The sequence below is a fragment of the Sinohyriopsis cumingii genome, chromosome 12 (assembly GCF_028554795.1).
Source record: "Sinohyriopsis cumingii isolate HCF-2022 chromosome 12, ASM2855479v2, whole genome shotgun sequence".
Classification (NCBI taxonomy): Eukaryota; Metazoa; Mollusca; class Bivalvia; order Unionida; family Unionidae; genus Sinohyriopsis; species Sinohyriopsis cumingii.
Genome location: NC_142972.1, coordinates 106,283,733 through 106,311,235, shown reverse-complemented (window position 1 = coordinate 106,311,235; position 27,503 = coordinate 106,283,733). Strand labels below are relative to the sequence as shown.

Below are 27,503 nucleotides of genomic sequence, written 5' to 3'. Positions count from 1 at the left end.
TAACATTGTCATGATTCGTATTAACACAGTACACTCTCAGTTCAAATTAATGCAGCACACTGTTTGTGATTTTTTTTAACACAATACAGTCATGCTTCACATTAATGCATTACAGCCATGCTTCACATTATCACAGTACACTGTCATGCTTCACATTAACATAATACACTGTCATGCTTCACATTAACACAGTACACTGTCATGTTTCACATTCATACAGTACACTGTCATTCATATTAACACAGTACACTGTCATGCTTCACATTAACACAATACACTGTCATGTTTCACATTAACACAGTACACTGTCATGTTTCACATTCACACAGTACATTGTCATTCATATTAACACAGTACATGGTCCTAATTCACATTAACACTGAACATTCTCATGAATCACATTTACAAAGTATGCTGTCATGATTCAAATTAACACAGTTCACTTGTGATTTACTTGAACACAGTACATTCTCATGAACATTGACACAGTACATTGTCATGATTCCCATTAACACAGTACACTGCCATGAATCACGTTAACACAGTACACTGTTATGAATCACATTAACAATAGTCATGCTTCACATTAGCACAGTACACTCATGTTTCACAATACACTGTCATGATTCACATTGACAGCTATGGGCTTTGGGATGTAAGATAGGTCGAAATCTCCAACATGTTTGTCATTTGAGGCAACTAATGGAGATTGCACCTGTGGTGGTGCAGTGGTTAACATGCCATACTTGCAACCAAAAGGATGTTGGTTTGAGTCCTACTCTCAAATCATCCCAGGTTTGTCTACCATGGTATTTCCTTGGGCAAGGCTTTCTGTTCCACTTACAATGCCACTAAATAACTTAGTTGAGTTATAGAGTTACAGTGCAATAAAACAACAGAAAAACATCTAAAAAAGAGAGCATTGTAGTCTGTTTTTACCTGAAGATATTGTTCTTTTTTAACAGGGTGATAGTGATTCCTTGTTGATTGTTATCAGTAGAGCTGTACATACTCAGTAGCTGATCTTGGAGACTACTGTTGTAGACTCCATTGACAAGCAGATGAAGCTAAAACCTAGCTACAGAGAAGAGGTTATACCAAACAGCCACCACAATTCATGATGGGATGTTGGAGTATTTAGGGCGGGGCAAATCGCATCATGGAAGTTGAACCCGACACAGTGCTGGCATTCATTGAAATGCTGCAAGATTTTTTCTGGACCAATCAAGAGTTGCGCTTTTTGAAACCTGTTTCTGAATTTTCTTTTTTCTTTTTTTTTTTTTTGAAGAGCAGTGTCTGGGTCAAGTGTTAAATTCTAATTATACACAAAGTGGGGGGAGGCTCCTTTCATGGTGACATGGTGTCAGTTATTTCCATAATCCAGTTTTAAATATAGTTTTCTCATTCTTTTATTTCAGTTTGCATGAAGTAAGAGAGATTTTAAGACAGTGCAAATGTCTTTAGTCGATAGTTGTTAATTTTAATGATTCCGACAGACTTCTACTAATGCTAAAATGTCCAAACCTTATTGTTCTCATTAAACTGTGTTGAGAACTTTTTACATGTTCTTAGCGCTGTTCCAGTAAAACATACATGGGACCCAGGGAAGGTACTTATAATGTGGAGTACTCACCCATAGATAGAGTTTAGAATTTTGAATTGTTTTCACATGAACTCTTGGGTAATCTGATTATCCTGACATATATTTTTTAAAACCTGCCTTTCTTGGGTAAGTGGGGATTTAATTTCCTACAAAGGTTTTGTTATTAAATGACTGATTTGGTCATGTAATCTCTGCTCAAACTTTGCATGTCAAAGTGCCAATCATTCTGTGATTACAGTCTTTGATTTTTATCAGTGTCAAGGCTGCTTCACTAGGCATTCAAGCTACACAGACCTAATAGCACAAATATCTGACCTTGATGAAGAGATTTGGATAATAAAACACGACTTAACCATCCCTAAAAGTTGAACTAGTGTCAAAACATCCAGCTTCAAGACAAATCCTGCTATTGGTAAGGTATAAACATATATGCGAGCAAAGTGTGCATCAATAATTTGACTTGGAGCCTTTTTTCACTTCTTTATGTCTTCCTGCAGTATTAGTGGAGGTGCCGTATAGTACCATCCGTGTACATCTTCCCAACTTATTGAGACTACATCATGAATGTCCATTGTGATCAATATCTTTTGAAGGACTTGGTGGATTTAAACCATGTTTGATGTGAGGCTTCATTAAGGAAGCCTCTGGGTAAAATTTTCATCATTTTCCAACACAATTTAATGGAGTTATTGTCCCTGTTTCAGCAGAGTTATGGTTCTTGTTTGCCCTTAAATTGTGTGAGAACTTTTGTAAACTGAATAACTTTCTATAGACTTAATGAACTGAAACTAAATTTGATATGAGGATCACCTAGGTAGGCCTAACTCATTTTTTACTATTTTGAAATAAAGATGTACAGACTTGTGGCACCTATTTCTTTTATTAACATTTCTTTCCTTATAGTTACATTATATTGGTAGGGCAATCCATTTAATATGGAAACAATTCAGATTTTGTTTATTTGCGTAACTAACATTTAGATTATCCCAGAGATAAGAAAATGTCTTTTCTATGCCATTTTTCTGGGCTTTGAATTGGTTGTAGAAATTAGGTTATCGGGTTTTATTAGAAGACGTTACATTGGGAAGCCTGTCTGTCAAGACATAGCTACTTTGCAGCAGAAACATATTAATCAGTTTTGAAATTTTGGATGACAGCATTTCAAGGTCAGCTACAGTGAGTGTATCTAATTTCTTGGTTCGTAAAGCATTCTTCAGAACCCATAGTTCTTGTTAAGGGTCAGATAACTCATCAGAACATTGTACAGCAGTGTCCTGGTGCTGAAGATCTTTTGCATATTAACAAATATAATGGAACAGTCTTGAGTGCTTGGTAAATCATAGTTTGTTATCATGACAAGTTTGGGATCTGGAGTGTAGGTGATAATCAACCAATTCCAGAACGAGCAGATGAACTTGTACTTTATTTTATTTTATTTTAATTAGCATTAAGTTTTAAATCAGTGTCCTAAATTGTCCCATTGCTGGGACAGAATATTTTTACCATAATTTGTATTCTTCAGTGCTGAGCAGTGTGGTATTCCGGATGAGGAGCAGCACATAACTATATCAAGTTGAGCACTATTGAGCACCAATCAGTAGATGATATTCATCATAATGAGAGGAGTACAGAGTATTGGGTACTAGGCGAATTATCTCAATAAGTTATATTATAAACAGTCTATTAAGTGTTAAAACCTAGCATTTTGGCACTGTGCCAGTTGCAGTGCTAAACTGACAGCAGTGCATGAGCAGTCCTTTGTCACCATGAGGAGCAGTCCCCTTCATATTCCTGTCATCTAGTGGTGATATTTCGAGTCAGACTTGTATATAATAAACTAACCAGAGGGTGGTGATAGTTAAAAACTTTTTTCAGAATTGAGTACATGTATGAAGGATATGTATGGAATACGTGCCAGTTATAGAATACTTAATTGTAATAATATGTGTATGTTTCTATGTACGCATGTTTTTGTATGGTTGTAAGAGAGAAAATGTATTCCACATTTTCTCTATTTCATGCAGAATATGTGTTTCTGCTCTGGTCATTTAATTAGTAGATCCATTATCTGAGTTTGATTATTAAAGGCCATAAAGTCGCAGAAAATCTTTCCACAATTTTTTCATAGTTTGAGAACCAAGACTAGATTTTCAGAGATGAAAAGATGAATTTCTTTACCTTAACTGTACAGAAGTTGATAGCTTAGGCAACATCATTCAGATACATAGAAAATTGGTGTCCTAATTTATAAAGTTAATAAAATGGTTTGAAATACTCCCATTAATGTCATTCGACTTTTTCAGCTACCAACATTAATTGAATAGATTTTGAGGATGTAATCTTTGAAGCTGCACTGCAGGGAAAAAGATTATAACACTTATAACACAATTTTTAACACTGCAAACTGCTGTTATAACACTACAAGCTACAGTTATAACTATGATATATTGCATTCTTAAATTCAGTTTTGGTGACGCCAAGATATCTTTGGCTAGGATTGAGAAGTTAAGGGATCAAGTTTGATTACATTTGTAATGTTTGTCTTGTGTAACATTTTTTAAAATATCTCTGTGTTGAAATGCATGTAAAACAAACTGATATAGACCTAAAAAAAATGAGATGCAACATCAAGTTATCCCACATGAATCAGCAGATGTGAGCAATAAAATTTGCCAGAGCATTGCATTTATTTATTTTTTTGCAAGGAAAATGTCGCAGAAACTTATCTCCGGATCCGGACTAATGCATGAGAGCATGCAATTGGTCAGTAATTAGCTTGCAATAACTGTACGTCAGATATTCCACATTTACAGAATTTGCAAAATTGTAAATAAATAATGTGATTTATAGTGTCCATGATTGCTTTGTTTCTGACATAAATTTTAAAAGCTCTATTCAGAATTTCAGTGCAGTTGTAGTATATGTCTGTACTAATATCATCCCATACAAAAATGTCGTTCAATACAGAAATGAAACCAGTGAAACTAATATAAAACTCAAAGATACAATTTTCAAAACACTTAACAGTTTTTATTGAATTTTTAATGAACCATATCTTGTTTTTATTGTCTACTTGTAGAAATTTTTACTGAGTTATCAATATTTTTTATCAGCACATATATACTTGCGGGTAAGTTGGATCCATCTGTATAATATACACATCACATACCAGATCTACTTGTGGATAAATTGAATCAGACTTTGTCTGTCATTGCACAATGCAATAGCAGGTCTCTGTAATTTGTTAGGATTAATAAGTAGAAGAAAAATAGACCATGACCTGCTGGAGTATTATGTGATGGCATGTTGGGGTCTGTGTTGTCTGTAGTTGGACCCAACTTAAGGCATGTATACAAGTATCTGATCTTGATTGATTAGAATGTTTTAATTACTTACATAGAGAACATGTGGCATGATGTTTATCTCTCTGGTTGTGAAACTGTGCAATATCTGACTATAGATTAATTAAAAATTTTAGTTTTTTCTTTCTTTGTTTTAGCATGCTGAAATAGAAAAGACTTGTGCACATATCCCTTGTTATAAAATGACGCATTGATATAACTTAAATGCACATATCTCTCGTTATAAAATGATGCATTATTATAACTAAAATGCACATATCTCTTGTTATAAAATGATGCATTGGTATAACTAAAATGCATGTATCCTTTGTTATAAAATGATGCATTGATAGAACTAAAATAAAGGTTATAGTACATTTTTTAATAGCTTGTAGCACCAAGTCTCTCTTATTGTAATTTTGTGTTATACCAAGTCCTGTTTTCTCAGTATGTTTTGAATAAGAAATTCATGCTTGAGTTCAAAGTTCAAACACATTGATAGTCTATGTCACAGATTTAAATAAAGATAGAATTTTGTAACATTTAGAATTGTCTTCACACACAAGTTTCTCGGCTAAACTGTATGATTTTGTGGAACTATATGTACACTAGGTATCATATCAGGCCCTGCAATCATGAACCCATCTAAGCACTTAAATTTAACTTGGACTTGAAGCATTAAACTTAAGATTTGTATGTCATTAACATTTCTTTGTTATAAAAGCACAATATGATCATTAAGAAATTTGTGTAGTTCTAACCTGACATATAGCGAAGTTGAAGTTATCAATTTTTTAAAAATTTTCAGAGTTAACCTTTTTTGTACTCGGACCATTTTGTGAATATTTGGCCAGGGGGTGGGATTTTGAACTTGAACTATAGTCACAAATTTATTTCCGATTTATAGTTTGAAGCAAGAAGATCTTATTTTAACAAATTTACGATCAATGGTTTTCTGCATGAATCATAATAAAATTGCAAATGATTTTCATATTTGAATATATTGGATATGATGGGTAGGATTTTGAAAATCTGATGATTCACACCTATAGTTAAATATACATATCGAATTTTACTTCCATTAAATGTTACATTCTGTAATTCTTCTTATCCAAATGATGAATTTTCTTATCTTATTTTTGCAAAACATGCATATTATTTTCACTAGTTATGTGGGATGTTTTTAAGCTGGTGTCGGACACCTTTAGATTATGTAATGCCATAAAATTAAATATTTATACTGTATCATTGTAAAAGTTTTATTTGAACTTTTAAATCCTGTCTCCCATTCTAATAAATCATGTTATTAGCACAAGACAAAGATTTACCAATTATTTACTTTACTCCTAAAAATTTGTGAGAAGGCATTTTGTTTTTACACGGTTGTTCAATGCATATACTGAATATTTTTATTACCTCTTTTTTTTTTTTAGTATGTTGATATTGTTTTTGACTCAAATGTGTTTCTGTTGTGTATCTAACATTTGTGAAAAACAGGATAAAATTTATCTGTTGGAAACTTGTAAAAGAATATTCATTGAGGATATAGCCATCTGTTATTTACTTTGGGCTTGGAAAGGTTCCAGTTTCAATCCCTCATTGCTTACGGAATAGGGTCTGTTATGTTTTATTAAATATAGTTTGTATTACTGATAACTGTAGTATACTTTATAGTCTGATTAAAAAATGTTAAGAAACATTTTTGAATAGGCTATTTCTCAAAACGTTTATGTCAGTGGAGTGGAACTCAAATCCGATAATGGCTTTGACCACATAGTAATCTGCCTTGGATTTTGTTCCACCAAGTTCTTGAAATGGTAAATGATCTTATAAGGTTTCCAGATAACTCCTTAAATAGTTTTTCCAAATAACTCCTTAAATAGTTTTCCAAATATTATTATAATTTTTCTTGGAACAGACAAAAACAAGAAAAGTTTGAAAACAATATAGAGGTAATTTCTAGCAGTACGACAGTTAAAAGGATCATGAATAGCTGGATTTGGTTTCTTATGCAGATTAGCAGTACTTCAGCCCTCTAAGGCTTAAGTATCCTGAATACTTTGATTTCGTTTTTTTAAAAACTGCTGATGATGTATTCTTATGTTCTCTGTTTAAGAAGAAAATCTAAACATTTCCAGTCTTCCTTGTTTAGAACTTTCAAAAGTCAGGAAATGTTCACTGTTTGACTTTCTTGATTCTGCAACCCATGATAATGTTAATGTAAACAGACTGTACCTACTCAGTACAAAATAACTACTCAAAGCTGAAATGCTGTAAGTGAACCAACGATTCATTTTATCATGTTCTGTCTTATTTAGGTTAAACATATAATAAATATTTTTTTTAAATCTGCAATTTGTAAAATAATACTTTATGGTGTCACAAATGACATCTTCTAATAAACTTAAAATATTAATGTCTTACAAAGACATTTCAACCACACTAATTTACAGTTTTGTTAAATGAATCAATATTTGTTTAGGAAGTGATAAAAAGAACTTTGTGTTTCTGCTAACTCCAAGATGCAATTTTGAAGCTTATCAGATAATCTCAATTCAGGGATCAGGGCTTGCATAAGATAGAAATTTATTTTCCAGATATGAATTTCATTTAACATGAGCACTTAAGTTATACTTTGTTTTTTTCTTCACAAGGAATATTTAAGTAAGGATATTGGATACATTAAGGACGATTTTTCTCCTGCTTTCAAATATCAGTAAATTATATATTTTAAAATCTCCATGTCTGTATTTTGTTTCATTTAATTTTTCGGCCGCTTTTATCACTAGATATTTGTCAGTATTAATATTTTAATTTCAGTTTTAGTTTAGCATTTATTTTGTTGAAAGGTTTGTACCTTTTTTGAGTTGTGTTTGTTTTACTTTTAATTAGTACATTCTGTAGATAGTTCATTCAAACATGCTCATTTTATTTTTGTTATGCTTTTTTTGACAAGCTAATGTGCCAAGAGTTGTGATTTATCAGGCTGAAGTTTTCTGTTTCATATTTATCAATCTTTTGACTTAATAATCATATATACATACATCTAAGCTGCTTTCTGCTACAAACAAGATAGGTCTGTTTTTTGTTCTGCTGATTACTCCTAACAATTTGGATAGACTGAGATCTGCAGTTGGATGATGTGATGGTAGTTCTGGGTCTGTAAGACTTGCATTATGCAATGGCAGATCTGGGTCTGTAAGGTTTGCATTATGCAATGGCAGATCTGGGTCTATGAGGTTTGCATTATGCAATGGCAGATCTGGGTCTGTAAGGTTTGCATTATGCAATGGCAGATATGGGTCTATGAGGTTTACATTATGCAATGGCAGATCTAGGTCTGTAAGGCTTGCATTATGCAATGGCAGATCTGGGTCTATGAGGTTTGCATTATGCAATGGCAGATCTGGGTCTATGAGGTTTGCATTATGCAATGGCAGATCTGGGTTAGTGAGGTTTGCATTATGCGATGGTAGATCTGGATCTATGAAATTTGCATATGTAGCTGCTTTTTCTTCATTCTTGTCATTTTCAAAAATATTTAGCCTAATTAAACATAGATCTAAGTTTTTAAAGGTAAAGCCTGCAGCCTTTTTTTTATAATTGAAAGTACAGAGTTTGTGTTCTATTCCCACTATGATAATTTAGATCAGATAAGCAAAAAGGAATTCATCGATTCTTGTAACATGTTTATTGGCTTTTAAATTTTTTGTAGTGGAATGTGTTTTTCATTGCAAATTGAACCATGCAGATACACTTTTACTGGTCCGAAACAGCAAGCAGTGTTTTGACTTTGGGATAGATGTCGCGTTATATAGCAGACATTTTTAATACACATTTTTTGCTAGAGAGTTGATTTTCATGCTAGATATTTTCCCATTTCCATTTATTCTTTCATTGTTATCTATTACTCTGTTGGATCTAAAAATCTCGGCAAAGAATTGGAGGTGAAAAATAGTATTTAGGAATGTAGTTTTAAGCAGTATGATCTTTTAACTTAGTTTGAAAGCATGCTACATGTGTGAAGAATATGGATGGGTTTCTTTTATACACCTGCAGTATAATATATTGTCTTTGTGTTCCCTATTTCATGTTAATACAATTTGTATTGAGATTTCCGCCATTTATAATAACTCGATTTTTAGGCTGGCATGCACATCGGGTAAGGAAGAAGCCTATCATTGTTGGGGTCTAAAGGTCACAGATCAAGATTACCATAACTGAATGAATGATTCCTGCAGACAAATTTCTCCTCTGGTCATTGTGCTGTCATCAAAGCTTATGGATGACATGCATATCGGATAAGAAAGAAACCAGTTGATTTCAGGGTTGAAAGGTCAGTGGTAATGTACACAGTGACTAAAAAGGAAAATGGTTTGTACATGATGACATTAGTTTGAGGTGTTTGTGGAGGACTTGAATTCAGGGTAATGAAGAACCCTTTAAATATTTGGGTCTGAAGGTCAAAAGTCACAGTCAGAAGTCTGGTTAGGAATCGATGTTTTCCGCACATTAGGTTTAGGTTGTGTCATTGAGACATGTTGGTGAGTAATCTGCAGAATCAGTTATGATTGATACCTACACAGAGGACTATTCAACATAAGACATTCATGTTATCTTCTGTTGACCGTACTCTTGTTTCATTTTTGTAGGAAGTCAGTTTTACAAATATTGGTCAACTAGGATTTTTTTTTTCTTTCTTTATCCCCCTGTTAGGCAATATGTGAGAGTATGTAAACATTTTCTGTCTGTCCATCAGTATTTTCTGACTGTATGTCTGTCTGTGTAAAGTATAGCTAACACACTTTTCATGGTATTTCAACCAGACTTGGTACATATATCGAGTAAGTTGGGTAGAAGTGCTTTTTGGTGCATACAATTGTTTGCATTTCAGTATTTTTTTTATATGTTACTTTGGAAACAAAGTGCCATAGAAAAAAGTATAGAATATGTAGTATATAAATTGAGATCTCTCTACCAGTCTTTTAATAAGAAGGATCCCATTAGGATATGTCATTTCTATATTGTATGCAAATGGGGGGCTGGAGGGATATATGATCTCTAGTTTGTATGCAAGTGGGGTCTGGAGGGATGCATGATTTCTGGTTTGTATGCAAGTGGGGGTCTAGAGGGATATGCTATCCCTAGATGATCCATAAATAGGTGCTTAGGGGGGAATGACATCTCATGATGACTTGTTTTTCATCATAAAGCAGCATGCATATCCAGTGTGAACAGCACAGACCCAGATCTGTGAACGCTAAAGGTATTGATATATCAGACTCTGTTTAGTTTTTCTCTGATCCATTTGATTCCAATGAAATCCCAGCTTCTTTAAGTTTTATTGATGTCTATTTGTTAAGCAAACCATGAAATGTTTTTACAGTCTTTGCTATAGGCATATGTAACAGACATTTTTTATTTTTCATAATTTATTTCAAAAGTTTTCTTCTTTGTGATTTATATTTATATTAGCAGATTGTACTCTTTCTCAACATAGGTTGAATTTTCTTCAATGAATATCAAGTTTGACTCTATGCTTTGTACCAGGGTAGACGAGCACATGGCTGCATGTTCGCCAGTACCCGGGCCAGCACAGGTTGACTGCCTTGGTGTGTCCTAGGGAATGACACTTATCTTCAATTTCTTTGCCATGATGTGTTGAAAGTGCCATGGGCAGAATTTTCTGAATGCAGGTTGGTTCTAGGTGCAGGGCAGTAAGAATTCCTAGTGATATACACTTGTACGAGGTCATGCTTGGCATTGTTGAAACATAGACTTGTCTCACATTAACGGAGAGAAATTTATGGCAGTTTAGAGGTGATGAAATAATTTAATGAATGTATTGACAGTTTAAAATCATTTGTGTAGTTATGTACACCCAGTAGATTATGTGAAGTCATGGTAGCTCATTTGGTTAAATGTCAGACACCTATGTGGTGCTTTGGTGACTCATTTGGTAGAGTGGCAGACACCCATGTGGAACCATGGTAACTCATTTATTAGTGTGGCAGACACCCATATGGAACCATGTTTACTCATTTGGTAGGGTGGCAATAGACCAATGTGGAACTACTGTAACTCGTTTAGTAGAGTGGCAGACACCCATGTGGAGCAGTGATAACTCGTTTGGTAGCATGTTGGATATTACCAAAAATCCAAGGGTTCAGGATTCCATGCCCATCTGTGTCAGCCTGGATTGGCTACCTTGATGTGTCCTTAGATAAGGCAGTTAGCTTCTGTTTCCTCAACATGATGTAGCTAATAATGTGTTCAAGATGCCGTTGAACCAGGATAACAAAACTTATATGACCAAATACAGTGGTATTATAACTTTGTTGTACTTGGTGGATTTTGAGAAACGTTTTTAAAAGATCTCCATTATAATAGGCATAAAACAGACTTATACCTATGATTCAAGGAAATAGCACACATTTTTCAGCATCTGCAAAAAGTATTGATTGATCAGAGGTTGTTCTTTTGTTGGCAGAACTTGATCTGTGCTGTACTGAGTTTGGAGCACACAGATATATCCATTTGTTGGAATTTATATAGCTGGCAAAAGTTAATCAGTTGTACACAGTTGGAACAAAAGTAGATGTCAGTTTGGAGCAGGCAATAGATGTTGATCTGTGCAGGAACGTATTCAGTTGGCTGAACTTGATCTGTGGTTTATGATAAGACTTTACATATCGTATCACTGTTACCCAAAATTAGAACACAGATCGCTCTCAGAAATGTGAGAAAGATGATTCTGTAATGATTTACTTTTGCTGAATCTTGGTTCCCGAAAAAGAAGAAGAAATATAAGTGAAGGTGTGTCTTATAGTGGGGTGGGGTGGGGGATAAGGAGGTGGTCCAGAATAATGTTGAGATGACTGTTATTCTTTCATAATTTGCATAGGAAGGGAAAAGGTGGGATGGCAGTGGTCTATGGCTACCCAAATTTCCTTTCTCCAACCTCCTGAAGGCTTTGTGAAAGCTCTGAACACTTTCACTATGGTTTAAATTTGCAAGTCATATCTTTTTGAAAAGAAATTGCAAATTATATTTTCTTTGTTTTACAGTAACAGCTCATTTTACTTAAGAATCTTTTTTAAAGAGAAGATCATTTCCTTCAGAATGTCCCATATGATCATGTTTATTGTACACAAGTTCCTCAATTATTATTTTTTTCTTCTCTGGGTTCATTCACAATTTACAGTGCGTTTACAGAAATAGAATATTTGTGATGACTTAATGTCCTATTATGTGTTGACACAATGCATACACTACAAAGGTAGAATTATTGTCATGTTTATTTAGAGGGTTATGAATTTCTTAAGGGTTTCTAGAATATATAGATTTGTCAATTTGAAAATATTAATGGATATAAAACCCAGGATGGCTACATTTTACTGTGTATATGCAGCCATTTTGTGCAAGATGTACTTTAACATACAAAACTAGAATAAACAGCTAATTTCACTGACTATTGTGTTCTTCAAATTGTTCTTGTGTGGGTAATTTTATAAATTCTTTGAATTAAATTGATCTTTTTTTATTTCAGGTATGTAATTTACAAATGCATACTGGGTTGATAAACTGTCTGGTACAGGTGCTTTGTATGCTTGATGACTGACTGTAATGGATTATCTGTGACCAGCGTTATTAGTAGTGATTTTTATATGCCTATGATAAGGTGGAACTATCATTATATAATGACCATCCATCAGTCTGTTACCAATATTATTTTTGCACAAAAACTCCAGTTGGCCACCATTTAGTTTCCAGACTTGTCGACAACCCACACTTGTATAAAGGAAGAATGCTTTTGATTTCTGGGACACGTTTTCAAAGGCCAAGGTCACTGTGACTGGAGGAAAAATAAATAGTTTCTGCATAATAACATGAGTCCTACATCATAAACGTTGACCAACCTTTGTAGATGGCTTGTACATGTGCCAAGGAAGAAGCCTATTGATTTGGGGACCAACAAGTAGAAAGGTTAAGGTAAATGTGATTGAAGCAAACTTAATAGCTTTTGACACAATTTGGTGTAAAATATGCTGCGCACACTATTATACCTGTACTGGTAAACGAAATCAACCAAAAAAACCCGGACTATGTTAAAATATATACCGATGGATCAAAAACAAACAACCCACCAAGAACAGCAGCAGCAAGTCATTTGTCCCTGAATTCAATATACAAACGGGATCCTGATTACCTTACCATTGCTCCATTTACACCAATGAATTCTGGGCTATACTTGAATCACTACAATGGATCAAAGACAACCAAATACCTTAAGCAGCCATTATAAGCGATTCCCTAAGCGTTATCAAATCGATCCAAAAATTGCAATACACACTCTAGGGAACAATTCGTCGACAGAGCATATCTCGACGATATCACCACAGCACATCAATTAGTCGAGCTCATGTGGATACCATCGCACATTGGAATCTCTGGCATCGAAACAGCAGACAAAGTTGCACAAACCAAACTAGGAGATCAAAACTCTATCAAGGATAATAAGTGGAAAAACTAAACTAGCAAGCAGTTTTGGAAGGTTTATAGGACCTAAACCAGCAACCATTAACTGCTTTAAGTACCACACCACCGAAGATCTACACCACGTATTCAATATATGCCCAAAATATCAACCCGCTAGGAAAATATTTATCAAAAACCAAAAAGAGATTGGATCACCACACACATACCCAGAGTTACTTATGGACTCTAATAAAAAATAAACAATCAGCAAATAAAAATATAAATAAAGTCACTCAGCAGGACTTAGAAACAAAGTATAATTACTATCCCCACAAAACCAAAAGACCCAGTAACTAGCTAAATAAATTTAGAAGCCACCACATAAAAATCCATAACTTATCATTCAATTTTATAAAAATATTAATAAATAATTCACTTACGAAGCAACTATCAAAAACTAAGGAAACCGCAAAATCCGATATCCTAGATGTCCTTAACGAACCGAGTAATCAGCTAGGACTCCGGTCCTAGATGTCCTTAACGAACCGTATAATCGGCTAAGACTCCGGTCTCTTGCTAATAAAGTATAAATAACATTCACTCTCTAAAAACATTAATAAATAAATAACTTAAAGAGGCAATATCTAAAAGCTTATAAATAACATAACGTAGGAAGCACACCTTAAACACCTCGACTAGTAATACCATAATAACCTTGAAAATCTCTCTTCATACATGATTTCTACTAACAACCTCTATAAACAGCATAGAAAACCGCCCCTTTTTAGAACATTTTGAAGAGAAACAAAATAAACGCAAGAAACACCAGGCAAATGCAACAAGAAACCAGCGATGTGAAACAACCAGGACTGTCCCCGCGCTCACCTTCCCACTAATGACAGCCAACCATTCAACTGTAAGGGACCTTTATGGACCCACGGATTGAGGCCAAACTATGAGGGTTCCTTGAACCCATAAAAACCTGGGGGAGGTGGCACCATTCCCTTCCCCAGGAACAACTAGCAGGCTGCGGTGCAGTCAGAAAAAAGTGGCACATGCACAATTGTGCGCACGCCACTATAATTAAACTCAACAACAACAACAATTATTGATGATATGTAAGGTACATGACTGGCATAGTAAGTCCCTCTCACTATGTTATGGGTATTAATTTCAGTTAACAAATACATCAAGCTGCATCAACCTAACACCAGCCATCAATGAAGTGTTGTTTGTTCTAATGGCCTGCTTCCCGCTATCAAACTGTGTTCTGTTTGATTTATTGCATAATTTGCGGTGGGAAGTTTGACAGTCGGGTTTAAGGATTGTTTGTCACTTTGGCTGTTTCTGCTGTGTAACATCTATAAGTTCACACTTATAACCTCAATGTCTGTCAAGTAATTTCCATGAAATTTGTCACTTTGGAGCAACATTCATTTTATAATAAAGTTCGTACATTTTCAGGTGGAAATTATTTGATTTTAAAGAAAGTGTTTTCCTAATTAGGCATGGTTATATCTGTGTTGGTGACTCAATCAGTTCTCCACCAAATCTGAACATATTTTTACTCACCTGCTTTAAGTCAGAGCCTATTATATTCCAAAGTCCATCTATTCATCCCTTAACAATTTGGTTTGAGTGCAATAACTTGAGTTGTCCACTATGTACAATTAATAAAATTTGTGGATGGATTACACTTTGAGTAGAGTACGGCTCCGGTTACCTAGTGATTAGATCATCCGTCTCAGATGCGGGAGGCCATGGGTTCGATCCCTGGCCGAGTCATACCAAAGACTTACAAAAATGGTACTAACAGCTGCCTCGCCTAGCGCTCAGCATTAAGAGGTTAGTGTTAGGACCGGTCAGCCTGGTGTCAGGATACTGTGACTGGGTGGGACATCATGCTACATGTCTGTGGCATGACGCCCCAGTACTAGACATCATGATAAACTGCCACACTGCAGACATCGTAGCGATATGACTGAAAAATTGTTAAAGCTACGTTAAAAATCCAAATCACACACACACACACACACACTGAGTAAAGAAAACTACCGATTGATGGCGCAAAATCTGATAGGTAAAGATCACAATAATGAAGAAAATGATTTCTGCACAATAACTGTAGTTTTCTAACATCTATAGTTGCCAATCTTTGTAAATAGCTTGTACTTGGAGTAAGGAAAAATGCTGTCAGTGGTTGGGAGGCAAAGGTGACTGAAAGATGAAACATGCTTTTCATAAGTTGAGGTCACCATCAACAGTTAGCAGTCTTTATAAAAAACTTGAACTTGGATTTAAAAAAACAACATTTTTCGATTTCACGCTCAAAAGGTCAGTGTCACTGAAAAAAGAAAAACATGTTCCTCACAAGAATTAGTTTCACATTATCCACAGTTACTAAATTAAAGGGGCCCGAGTGGTCTAAAGCGCTCTCCGTTACGGATCACTGCCATCTCACCTCTGTCTGCGTAGGTTCGAGTCACGGATTCGGCCAATGTGGATATGTGAGAAAGCTTACCAGTAGCTTCTCGAGGGTCGGTGGTTCTTTCCGGGGTTGTCCCGGGTTCTTCCTCCACCACTAATACTGGCCGCCATGTATAGCCCATCGTTTGCTGAACAATGACGTTAAACCCTACAACAACTACAACTACAACAACTAAATTAAAAGGCTGGATTTTGGTTAGGAAAGAACCATACTGATTTTGTTGTCAAGGTCTGAAGTGAAGATCGCTGTGACTGAAAGAAGAAAATTTGTTTCTACACAGTAACATTACTGGTAGTTCTTAATCACATACGTGAAAGAAATATTGTGAATGGCTTGTACTTAAGGACATCCATTGATCTTGGTGTACAAAGGTTAAAGGTCAAGGTTGCTGTGACTGAAAGAAAACAAATGGTTTCTGAACAAAACATTAAATACATAGAGGTCTATCAAATGCAGTTCAGGCTGTTTATGATGCTGTTATTTTTATTAGGCCTGCCTTAGTGCAAGCTCAACATCATTCTAGCACTAGTGTGCATATCCATCTATATGTATGTATGTATGTATGTATGTATGTATGTATGTATGTATGTATGTATGAATGCATATTTTAATGGTACATCACAACAATATTGGCTATTTAAATCAGAAGACAACTAGTTAGCAAAAGCAGGAGTATCAAGCACCTTGCCAAACCTTCCAATGAAGGCATGCCCTTCCATCGCAAGGAATAGGTAAGTATCCACACAAGATAAAAGGTAAATATATTGCAAGAAAAAATACAAATAAGGTATACAAAAGAAAGACAAAGGCCAAAAATGGTTAACATTTAAATTTAAGAAATGGTACAAAGTTGTAATTCTAATATAAATTAATTAACAAATGAAGAATTTGGACAGGTGCAAATCATTAGCATGATTGAGTTATTTTGATGTAACAAACTGTACCTGCAAACCAAAGAACACCTCTGTCTCACCCCATTGGTTACATGGAAAGTGCAGATTGTTACACCTCCCCAACACACGTAGTACAAATGTCATACCAGTTAATTATAGGATAAACTATGTAGACCGGTAATGGAATATATTAAGCAACGTTTTAAAGTGCCCAAATATTGACTCTATCAAATGCCTTTCCAGCTTCTAAAAAGCATGCAAACAATCGCCTGCCTGTTTTTTTTTTTTTTTTTTTTGTTGTTTTTGTTTAATAGATGACAGTTTCTTTAAAGATATATAGGCATAAATCTGTTTAATGTTGTTTATTGAAGACAAACTGATTATCGGAGATTGTGACTTCACATTTTTTTGGTATGACGCATTCAAATATTTTTGAAATGATTGTCTTACGAGCTATAGGTCTACAGTTATTTTTGTCCATCTGCTTACCTATTGTTATGTCTACCTGTTGTTTACCATATTTAATATCATAATGATAATAACGGAACCTATATTTATAGCTAAAGTTTAATCTTGTAAAAACTTGGAAACTTCCAGAATAAGATTTTCGATTAGGTAATATTTTTTTCTTAAATAGCTAATTGTGACCTGAGGTCAAGTAGAAGACTATATAATCGTGTTTATCTAGAAACTATTCATTCGTGCTGTCAGCAATGAGCAGAATGAGTTGCACTACTGTTGTGTCCAGAGTTTCATCTGAGTTGGAATTTATGTATTCAAATTATTTAATTCAAGTTATTCTTCTCTGGAAATACTAAGTGTTCAGAAATAAAAAATAGATACTTGGGTGCATAGTAAAATCCAAATAAGGATATAATCTTGGATTGTCTTATTGCGATTCAAACAGAGACTGTTGGCATATTACTACGATATAGGCCATCATAGGCACATCAATACTTCCCACATTGGAATTCTTTTAGAAGTTCTTTTTACATTGTTTACTTTGTATTCTATGGAAATAAATCGTATGTTGAATTATACAAAAACGTGTTTTTTCTCTTATCTATTGCTGATATATATATATATATATATATATATATATATATATATATATATATATATATATATATATATATATATATATATATATATAACGGATAAACACTCGTTAGCTCACCCTGAATAAGTATATGTTGGCTGGGTCGAGTAAAACGTTCGTAAGTACTCGTCCTTAGGCCTGGTAGATGCGGATTCGCACCTATGGAATAAATGTGAATGCATTTTTAATTAGTGTCGAAGTTCAACATTCGCTAATATTTAATTCTGTTTGGTTACAGTAATTGTTACACCATTCCTTTGTCACCCCCACCCATTCTCCATGCATTTTAGGGCTGACAAAAGATAAAAGTTATGTAAGTTTACAAAAATCGGACCACTGGTACTGACCAACCGAAATGTCATAAAACATTGGCATTAAATCTATTATGCAATGAATACAATGTAAAGGTGCATTATTCATTTCTATTACTAAAATTGATAAAAATGTACGATTTTCTTCATTTGAAATATATGAATTTAAAACCCATGGCTCTTGCATTCGAATGTGTATACACAGGCTTCGTGTGTTAAGCGTACCTTAGTAGACAAATCTCGAATAAACATCTAAAGTTACTGAATTTTGCACTCTTGCTCAACCTTAGTCGTATGTTCAGATTCTATTTATTCACCTCAACCTCACGAACAATTACAAAATTCAACATCTGGGATATACTCTTCCCTAGAAAAAATAAACCCTTACATAACATATGTGGCACAGCCAAACCAGGAAGATAACTATACAATATCTGTAATCAGCAACTACAATTATAAGGACAATCGTTCAAGTCATTAACAAATAAAAGTTATGTCATCCATGTCAAAAAGAGACTTTTAGAATTGGGTATTCCAAAAATTTAAGGCACCAAGGCAACGATAGAGGAAAAATCGTTGGCTTCGGATGAAATTGTCAGTAGAGAAGAAAACAAAATGGATGGTCTTGACTGTCCACTGTGCTTGAAACTATTTAAATCACCACGAAAACTACCGCGTGCACAATCGTTTTGTGAAGATTGTTACCTTTCTCTCATATCAAAAACTGAGCTGAAAGAAGGATTAAAGAAAGATTTAGAATGTCCAGTATATGGAATTGCATTTTGAGTAAAGTAGATCATATTATACAAGCGAGTGTTGCGACTTTGTGTATGGTATCGCGGTACAAATTGTTTTTCCATATACCTCAATCCTAATATTTTGTGAAACAAATATACTTTCTATCCTACCTCAGCATGCATTTCACACACTGTCATACAGAACAATGCTAGATTGTAAATTTGACAAGGACAAAGCCAGTTACACCATTGCATTTAAGAGAAACGTCTCTGCTGGAACTAGACAGGGTAAGAGTTATCTAGTCACAACATACACAGTTTCAGCCATGTGTACCACATTTTAAAAAAATTATAAAAAATGCAAAATATGATCTAGTTATGAATTAACTTAATCTCACATGCTGTCAAGATGCACAACTGTTTTTAAGCCTAACATAAATTACAACTCTTACATAATCCACCAATCACAGCTAGTGTTGTTGTTTTTTTTTTCTGAATACAATGTTACCTACACCTTAAGCTCCGCCCACCTGGGTTGTTCAATTGGTACCGTTATACCTATAGCCAACATTGATTGTTTCAATAATCTGTGATAGAGCTCGGGACTGTACAATTAACAAGTGTACTTAGACTCGCATGTCAAAATCAATTTTATGAGGTATCAAGCTGTGTCTTATATTAATGTGGTTGTAATGGTTTTTAAACTGTTTTCAGCTGCTGTTTTCATATTTGTGCTTTACCACCAAACATTAGTTCGGGAATAAAATGAATTGTTTTAACTATGAGTTGTGCTTTATTCACATCAACACTTATTGAACTTCACATGGGTGATATGGGATAAATCACATTATATCATATTATGTAATGACTAGGTCAAACGTCAATGAACAAAATAGTATGTACCGCTCCTACTTCAAAAAGTAAAATTCACCTAAAAGGACTTTATATTTGTTTAGCAGATGCAGAACTTATCATCAGAAATAGGTTGACATGACCCAATCTTATTATAAAGTATAAACTTTAAACACTTTACACTGTCTTCAGATACATGAGGCCACTAACCCACAGTCCTCACACAAACGTCAACGCACCCATTCACTTTGTCACACAAATAGAAAGGTTCCTTCCTTTGTGTAGTGGATAAAATTGATACAATAAACCAGTCTAACACCAACTATAGTAGATTACAACTTCTAAGTGGTTTTGTTGGATTTGGGGTGAAAATTTGGGAATAAAATACAGAAACAAACGCCAAAGATAAACAATAAGTATAGTGAGTCCACAATGGAGTTAAAAACAGGAGGAAAATGTGTATCTAAAAGGGAGATGTAGCTTATGATACAGGAATTAAAGGAGACAAACGCAGCAATGAGAAAAATGAGAAGTGAAATTTGATAACCTTACCTTGAACAATATATGGAGGCAGTGCCCCATAGGTCCAAGGACAGCCCAAAGGAAACTGTACTATAACATCCCTTACAGTCACCAAACTTTCAGGTGATGTTGTATTCATTACCATCTAATATAAATGGGTGAATAATGTAAATAATATAGATGCATATAATTATATTTCTTCTTCATAAGAAATTAATAATAATAGGCAGAAAAGTACCTAAGCCAAACAAAACATACTTTAACTGTTTTTAAACTTGTAAACATTGCTGTAAGAAATTATTAAATTGCTTCTACTTATATTTGCATCAAGACTGAGGGCTAATACAATACTTCACAAATCTTCTCTTTATTTTCATGACCAATCACTGAAAATGTGAGTTTTTATTTCTTTAAATGTTATGTCTGGTATAAGGGAGATAAATGAATGTTATACATAATGCGTAATATTTATTAATTCCTCCAATATATTATCCTTATAATTCCTCCAATATGGTATCCATATAATATATATGAGTTCATGAACACATGTATTAACTTCAATGCAATTTTATTATCCAAAAATACATTACTGATAAAGTGAGTACTTAACATTCAGGCTTCTATATGTAGTGGAGACCTCAAGAGTGATATAATTTTGCTTTATATCACATAATTACTGTTCTTTACAATGCCGGCATGTGGAGTGCAGCCTTCCATAAACATGCAGATATGATCCCATGCCAATTTGGATTCATGCCATGGGATGCAAAGTTTGAAGTAGAGTGTGGACTTGAATGGAGGGAATGGGCCATCTGTGACTAATATGGTTATCACTCAGGAATGCTTAACCTAATATGAACATTCTACAAGAATAGCTGGACAGAAATAAATAGAATAAATTTAAATTCAATATTAGGTTAAAATTGGGCTTATACAAGTGTCAATGGGAAATGCTGACTTAAAGAAACTGCTCTTGTATGTTGGTATTCCCTGCTACTTCAACAAAAGGGAATGCAAAAGAACTTATCTAAATACACCGCATGAGCAATTTCAAGGCAGGAAAGTGTACAAAAATGGACAATGTGAGCAGGACAATTAAAATCAAAGTGGGAAGGAATACCATATCTTTAATAAATTACCTACAATTACTCATACCAGAACATCCTACATGATACAAGTGATCTTTCTACAAGTGTACGTAGAGTGTTCTCTATCCTGGTTTATGGCATGCCTTACAAGAACAAGATAGTTGTTTTGTGCACATGAGTTTTCATCATTTTGCAGGTAAAATAGTAAATATTTGGCCAAAATCAACTACATTATGTTACATAACTTATTTTGTGCATATATTTCAATCCAGGAGCTAATAACACAGACATAAAGACATCATGCAAAACAAGTCTATATCTGTCATAGCTATTTTGTATCAAAAGTCCCCATCCAAAGCCAACTTGTGCTATTTTATGAAGATTTCATACATTTTATTCTTAAAGCACTTTCAATATTTGACCAAAACTGTTCAGCACCCATTTCAGCAGTACATCTAACTAGTACAGTTCATAAATACCGCCTACATGTATGCGTTTCTATGGATACACTGTGAGGCTGTTCTTCCATTTAGGTATCACGGTACCAATTGTTTTTCCATATACTTCAATGCTAATGTTTTGTGAAATAAATATACTTTCTATCCTACCTCAGCATGCATGTCACACACTGTCATAGAGAACAATACTAGATTGTCAATTTGACAAGGACACATACAGGTACTCCATTTCATTTAAGAGAGATAACTCTGCTGGAACTAGACAATGGTAAGAGTTATCTAGTGACAACATACACAGTTTCAGTCATGTGTACCACATTTTTAAAAAATACAAAAAATACAAAAAATGTGATCTAGATATGAATTAACATAATCTCACGTGTTGTCAAGAGGCACAATTTGTTTTAAGCCTAACAGAAAGTACAACTCGTATATAATGCACCAATTACAGCTAATTTTGTTGTTTATTTCTAAATGCACCTTAAGCTCCGCCCTCATGGGGTTGTTCAAATGGTACCGTTATACCGTATGGCATTAACTTGTGCACGCACTTGCCACTCTTGTATGCGCATACATCTAGTACGACGAAATAAGATAGTTTCAAGCGAAAACTACAAACATTAACATTTGTACCAATTTTAATACTGGAGATGATAATAATAATAATAATAATAATAATATACTGCGTGAATCGGTGTTTTGCTGTTTATTTTCTTTTTCTTTAACAAAATGTATGTACCACACAGGTTTTCCTTCTAGAAAAATGACAATTGAATTAAAATTTGTATTGTATGGAAAACTGGAAGACAATAGGAGCATCAAATTAATAGGGTAGATGGAAAACAATGTTTAGGAAGAGATTCTTCTGCTGTTTAGATTTGATATATAGGTATACATAGAACAACAATTCACAAATAAGTCTTGCTAATCTAGTAATTATTGTGGATTTAATACTAACATTATATTTAAATATAAAACTATACAGTTTTGTTTCTCATCGTACGTAAAGCTTTTCTTTCATTAAAGGTAAACTTTGTCAATCAATGAAAGATTTATAAAAATATTTTGGCATTATTTGAATTCGTTATAAAATTAATATAATTATCATTTAGAGTCATACTATTTAAGTGAAATAAACTACAGTTAAATATACCCCCTGCATCCTAACAACCATCTATGAGACTTAAGGACATGCGACAAAAATAGACAAAACCATCTAAACATGCATTGATTCAAGGACAAGAAGGAATCATACACATTTCCATTACAAACCCCGAGCAATGATACTTGCTGTTGGGTCATGACTTCGGCATTGTTGTGGTTCCCAGCAAACAATTATTTACTGTGTGAGGTTTATTAAATTTATGCGTTTCATCTTTATCCATACTTGTAGGCAGGAGATCGAGCATATGTGACTAATTTTACTTTATTAAAACATGTTTACTTGGATTGGAGTTCAGGTCATTGATTCGCCCCCACCCCCACCCCCCAGCAAAAACATTCTTTACCTGATATTCCTTAAGTTAGAGCAAACAGGCTGACCATGTATACGAATTTGATAACAATGTCCATTGTGTCGTATGTCTGAACAAGCTAACACTGTATGAAGAGTTCTAATAATCTTTATAGTATTGAGAGATCAAGTTGTTTCTGATCTTATTATAAACTCGTAATCATTACAGTCCATTTAGTCATTGTTGAAAAATATCTTTCAAAACGTTGCTTAAATGAAAAAGAGTTTGACATTCTACACCACTTGATTAACCGATGAGCCTGCCATACCTTACGAAAACATTAGATTCTTAACTTTATTTGCCCTACAGTCTCAGCTTCCGCCCCATTGTAACTTTAGCATTATGCGTTCTTTCGGGAAACTATCATAAGTCATCTTTCATAATTTGAACCAGGACTTCAGAATTCTTCTATATATTACTACCTGATTTGACCACCCACTCAATTCATTTTAGATAAAAGCGTTTGGTATGTGTTTTGCAATAAAAATTGTAATTTTTTTTAAAAAAATTATTTTTCCAAACCACAGATTATTGTAGTCAAATACTTCGAAATGCATTATATGCCTCAAACGATATAATTTCTTCCAATACATTTGTATGTACTTGTCACAGATGGAAATACAGACAAACAGGTATTGATACATAATTATTGATACATAATTTCCACTTTTTGATAGGATGCATGGGTCAGTGTACGCGCAGATTTCGGTACTGAATAACTGTTGAGCTATACCTGTTAGACCCTAAACCTAAAACCTAACCTCGTTTAGCATTCAGTTTGCATTCGAGATCTTAATATTGTTGTCATCCATCGTGTTGCTAGATTTTTGGGTTCACTACATGGAATTTGATCCTTTTCAGGACTATATTACCATATAATGTGATTGAAAACGAACGTTTCCTCCTTACATGCAAAAGTATTAAGTCACAAAACGCCTGATCTCCTCTCGGTAATTCAAATACTAACTACAGCGGCATACATGTGTATGTATTTAGAAACTGCCAGCCGTTCAATGATGATATTTGTACTTTCCGAATATCAGTCAACATTTGAAACAAAATTACAGCAAAGAAGATATCAACAGCATAATTTGTATTCTATGGCAGAAATTAAAGCTTAAGGTTCTGACGTGTACGTTCTTACTTTCTGAAATGGGGAATTCATCTTGCTCGTTCAGAGATGTAAATAATAAAAATGAATTTGTGTCGATAAAGACATGATGTGTTTCTTGGGACATGAATCTCCGTTGTTATGTGGAGGACTATAGATTCTTGAGTTTATGTGATGTAACGAACTCTTGTTCTTAGGATAATTTTGTGTCTATATACATTGCGTATTGACTTAAATCTATTAGATTAGGAGTACCTACATAGGGGTCATGCAATATGTTGCTGCCAAAATATTTCAAAGAAACGGAATTCTTTGTTCTTACTAAGGGTAATGTCAGAGACATAGCAGTAGTTCTTGTAATCCGGTACTGACCAACTGGACTCTCGGACAACAAATTCAGAATGATGCGAGCCAACAAATCAGATGACGCTGACTAGATGACAAAGATGAGCCGGGATCATTTATTGGAGACTTGATTCGATCCCGATGTGCATTAGAAAATCCGACATGTGATACGGTTGCTATGCATAGTGTTTTAGGTACAAGAAAACTGTGTTGTTGGTAGTAGATTGAAAGGTTAAAGTCACTTGGAGTAATCGCTGGGATCGGATTGACTCGTTAATGATCCTTGCATTTATAATATGAGAGCTTCTAAAGGTAAAATTATATCATGACTAAATATTATAGTTAACCGAGGTTAAGTAGATTATGTTGCATTCAGTTAGCCGTAATTATCATTGCATTGCATTCTGATGTGCTTTGGAATTTATTAGAATATTGTAAGGGAATATATTGTAACAAGCACCTAAACTTTGTGCTAGGTAAATCTTCATAACTTCATATGACGAAGCAGTATAAATAATTACTGCATTCATTATCACGTAGACTGCTGTATAGAAATAGATCGACATTTAAATGGCGTGTACTACCATATTGATAGAAATGGCAGTTTTTCTTACGGAGTAGAGTAAAGCTATTTATATTATACAAGATGATTTGTGTTTTTAATTAAACCTTGTAAGGTTGATCGCCCATTAATCTTATGGAAACTGTGTGAGTCATGGGTCCATTGCCTAAGGGTAGAAAAAGGGTAAAACGATTATGTAAATTTGTCTGATTTCTATATGAAGCTATAGGGTGAAATCACAAGAGAGTCCATATGAATAAAACTGGGAACAAAATAACAGAATTGGGAAGAAAGGAATAGAAATGGAAAAAGGAAGATCGAAATGGAAAGAATGGGGTCGGGAAAGGAAAGAAGTATGCGATTTGGACATTGAGTAGAGCAACAGCTTAAGAACGGTTGACTCTCACAAATAGATCATTGGCTTCCGTTTGAGGAATTAACATGAAAAACAAATATATGATACATAAAGCAATAGATTATATAAAGCACACATTCATTTTAAGGCAACCAGTTTATTACTTACATTTAATACTCTTGCAAATTTCCAACGTAACGTTTACAACATCATATGCTATGTTTGGCGTAATCACTATTTCTAACCCTAACTACACTGTGACTACTACTGCAGGTGTGACTACTGCCCTACTATATTTGTACAAATAGTTCTAAGCGTTTGCTTCTGTTGACAAGCCTGGTGTTGACACTGTTGTAGTACATTACCTAAATTGGTACATTGCAAGCAGCTTGTCGCATTTAGCACACCTGAGAAACGTAATTTACCAAAAGGAAGTTATTTGATTTACAAAATACAGGATCAAATGTCTGTGACATCTCCAGTGTAATTCATTTGTATCAAGATCCTGTATCATGTATTCTTGGTTTCATTTTGATTCTTCTAATGAAATGTGTGAACATATTATGCAAGTGTTCAAGCCTTATGCGCGCAACGTAAAATAACGTTGGAGCTGCGCTCGCAATTATTAGTTCATTGTAATAAAAGTGTAGGCATCATGATCAAGCCATGTATGCAAGAAATCAAACTTGTTACCATGTATTGTTTATCCGATAGCTTCAGTTCTAATCAGATTAATAGCAATGAAGACAGCAACACCGGGACTTATTGATTTTAGTAGTGGAAATAAGAAATTTATTTCAATCAGCATGTGCGCAGACAAAAAAATAATAATTGCCCTATAGCAGCAGCTCACTTAACGTTACCCTTTCTCATTAACGGAATACATGTTACATAACCTCATTGTGGAAAATCTACAAGTACTCAGTGTCAATAAGTATTTTGTTTAGTGTATGCTGATAATGCTATGCGACATAGAAAGACAATTGTGAAGATCTGATATTTAAATTTTTATGCAGTGAATACAGAAAGTTGACAGACAGTAAGACTGCAACTCTTTCAAGATGGCACTGTCTGTACATCACGGGATGCTCACGCATTAGTTTCTGCTAGAAATGAATCTGGTTGATGATCCGTAGGTATTGGTACGTGGCAGGATTTGAGTACTACACCTTATCTTGTCCACATTCAATTTCTCACTTATTTACGGATAATAACTATTCACCCCACGGTAGCCTTAGATCGGCGTGTAGGGCCAACTGTTTTTAATAGTTATTGGCATACATATTTAAGACGCTAGATTACACGTCTGGTTCCAGCAGGGAGTGTAAAAGAAATTGATCTCATTCATTTGCTAGTTATGAATCTGGTTGATGATCCGTAGGTATTGATACGTGGCAGGATTTGAGTGTTACACCTCACCTTGTCCACATTCAATTTATCACTTATTTACGGATAATAACTATTCACCCCACGGTAGCCTTAGATCGGCGTGTAGGGCCAACTGTTTTTAATAGTTATTGGCATACATATTTAAGAGGCTAGATTACACGTCTGGTTCCAGCAGGGAGTGTAAAAGAAATTGATCTCATTCATTTGCTAGTTATGAATCTGGTTGATGATCCGTAGGTATTGATACGTGGCAGGATTTGAGTGTTACACCTCACCTTGTCCACATTCAATTTATCACTTATTTACGGATAATAACTATTCACCCCACGGTAGCCTTAGATCGGCGTGTAGGGCCAA

General features: G+C 34.4%; 1 protein-coding gene across 1 annotated transcript in view; it reads left to right on the top strand.

Moving 5' to 3' along the window:
- The window catches only part of LOC149787195 (diacylglycerol kinase theta-like), a 124,027-nt gene extending 111,612 nt beyond the window's left edge, over positions 1-12,415 (top strand). The window contains exon 24 of the mRNA XM_089977698.1: positions 966-12,415. The gene's annotated coding sequence lies outside the window, so the exon portion shown is untranslated. The remainder of the gene's footprint in view (positions 1-965) is intronic.
- The last annotated feature ends 15,088 nt before the right edge of the window (positions 12,416-27,503 follow it).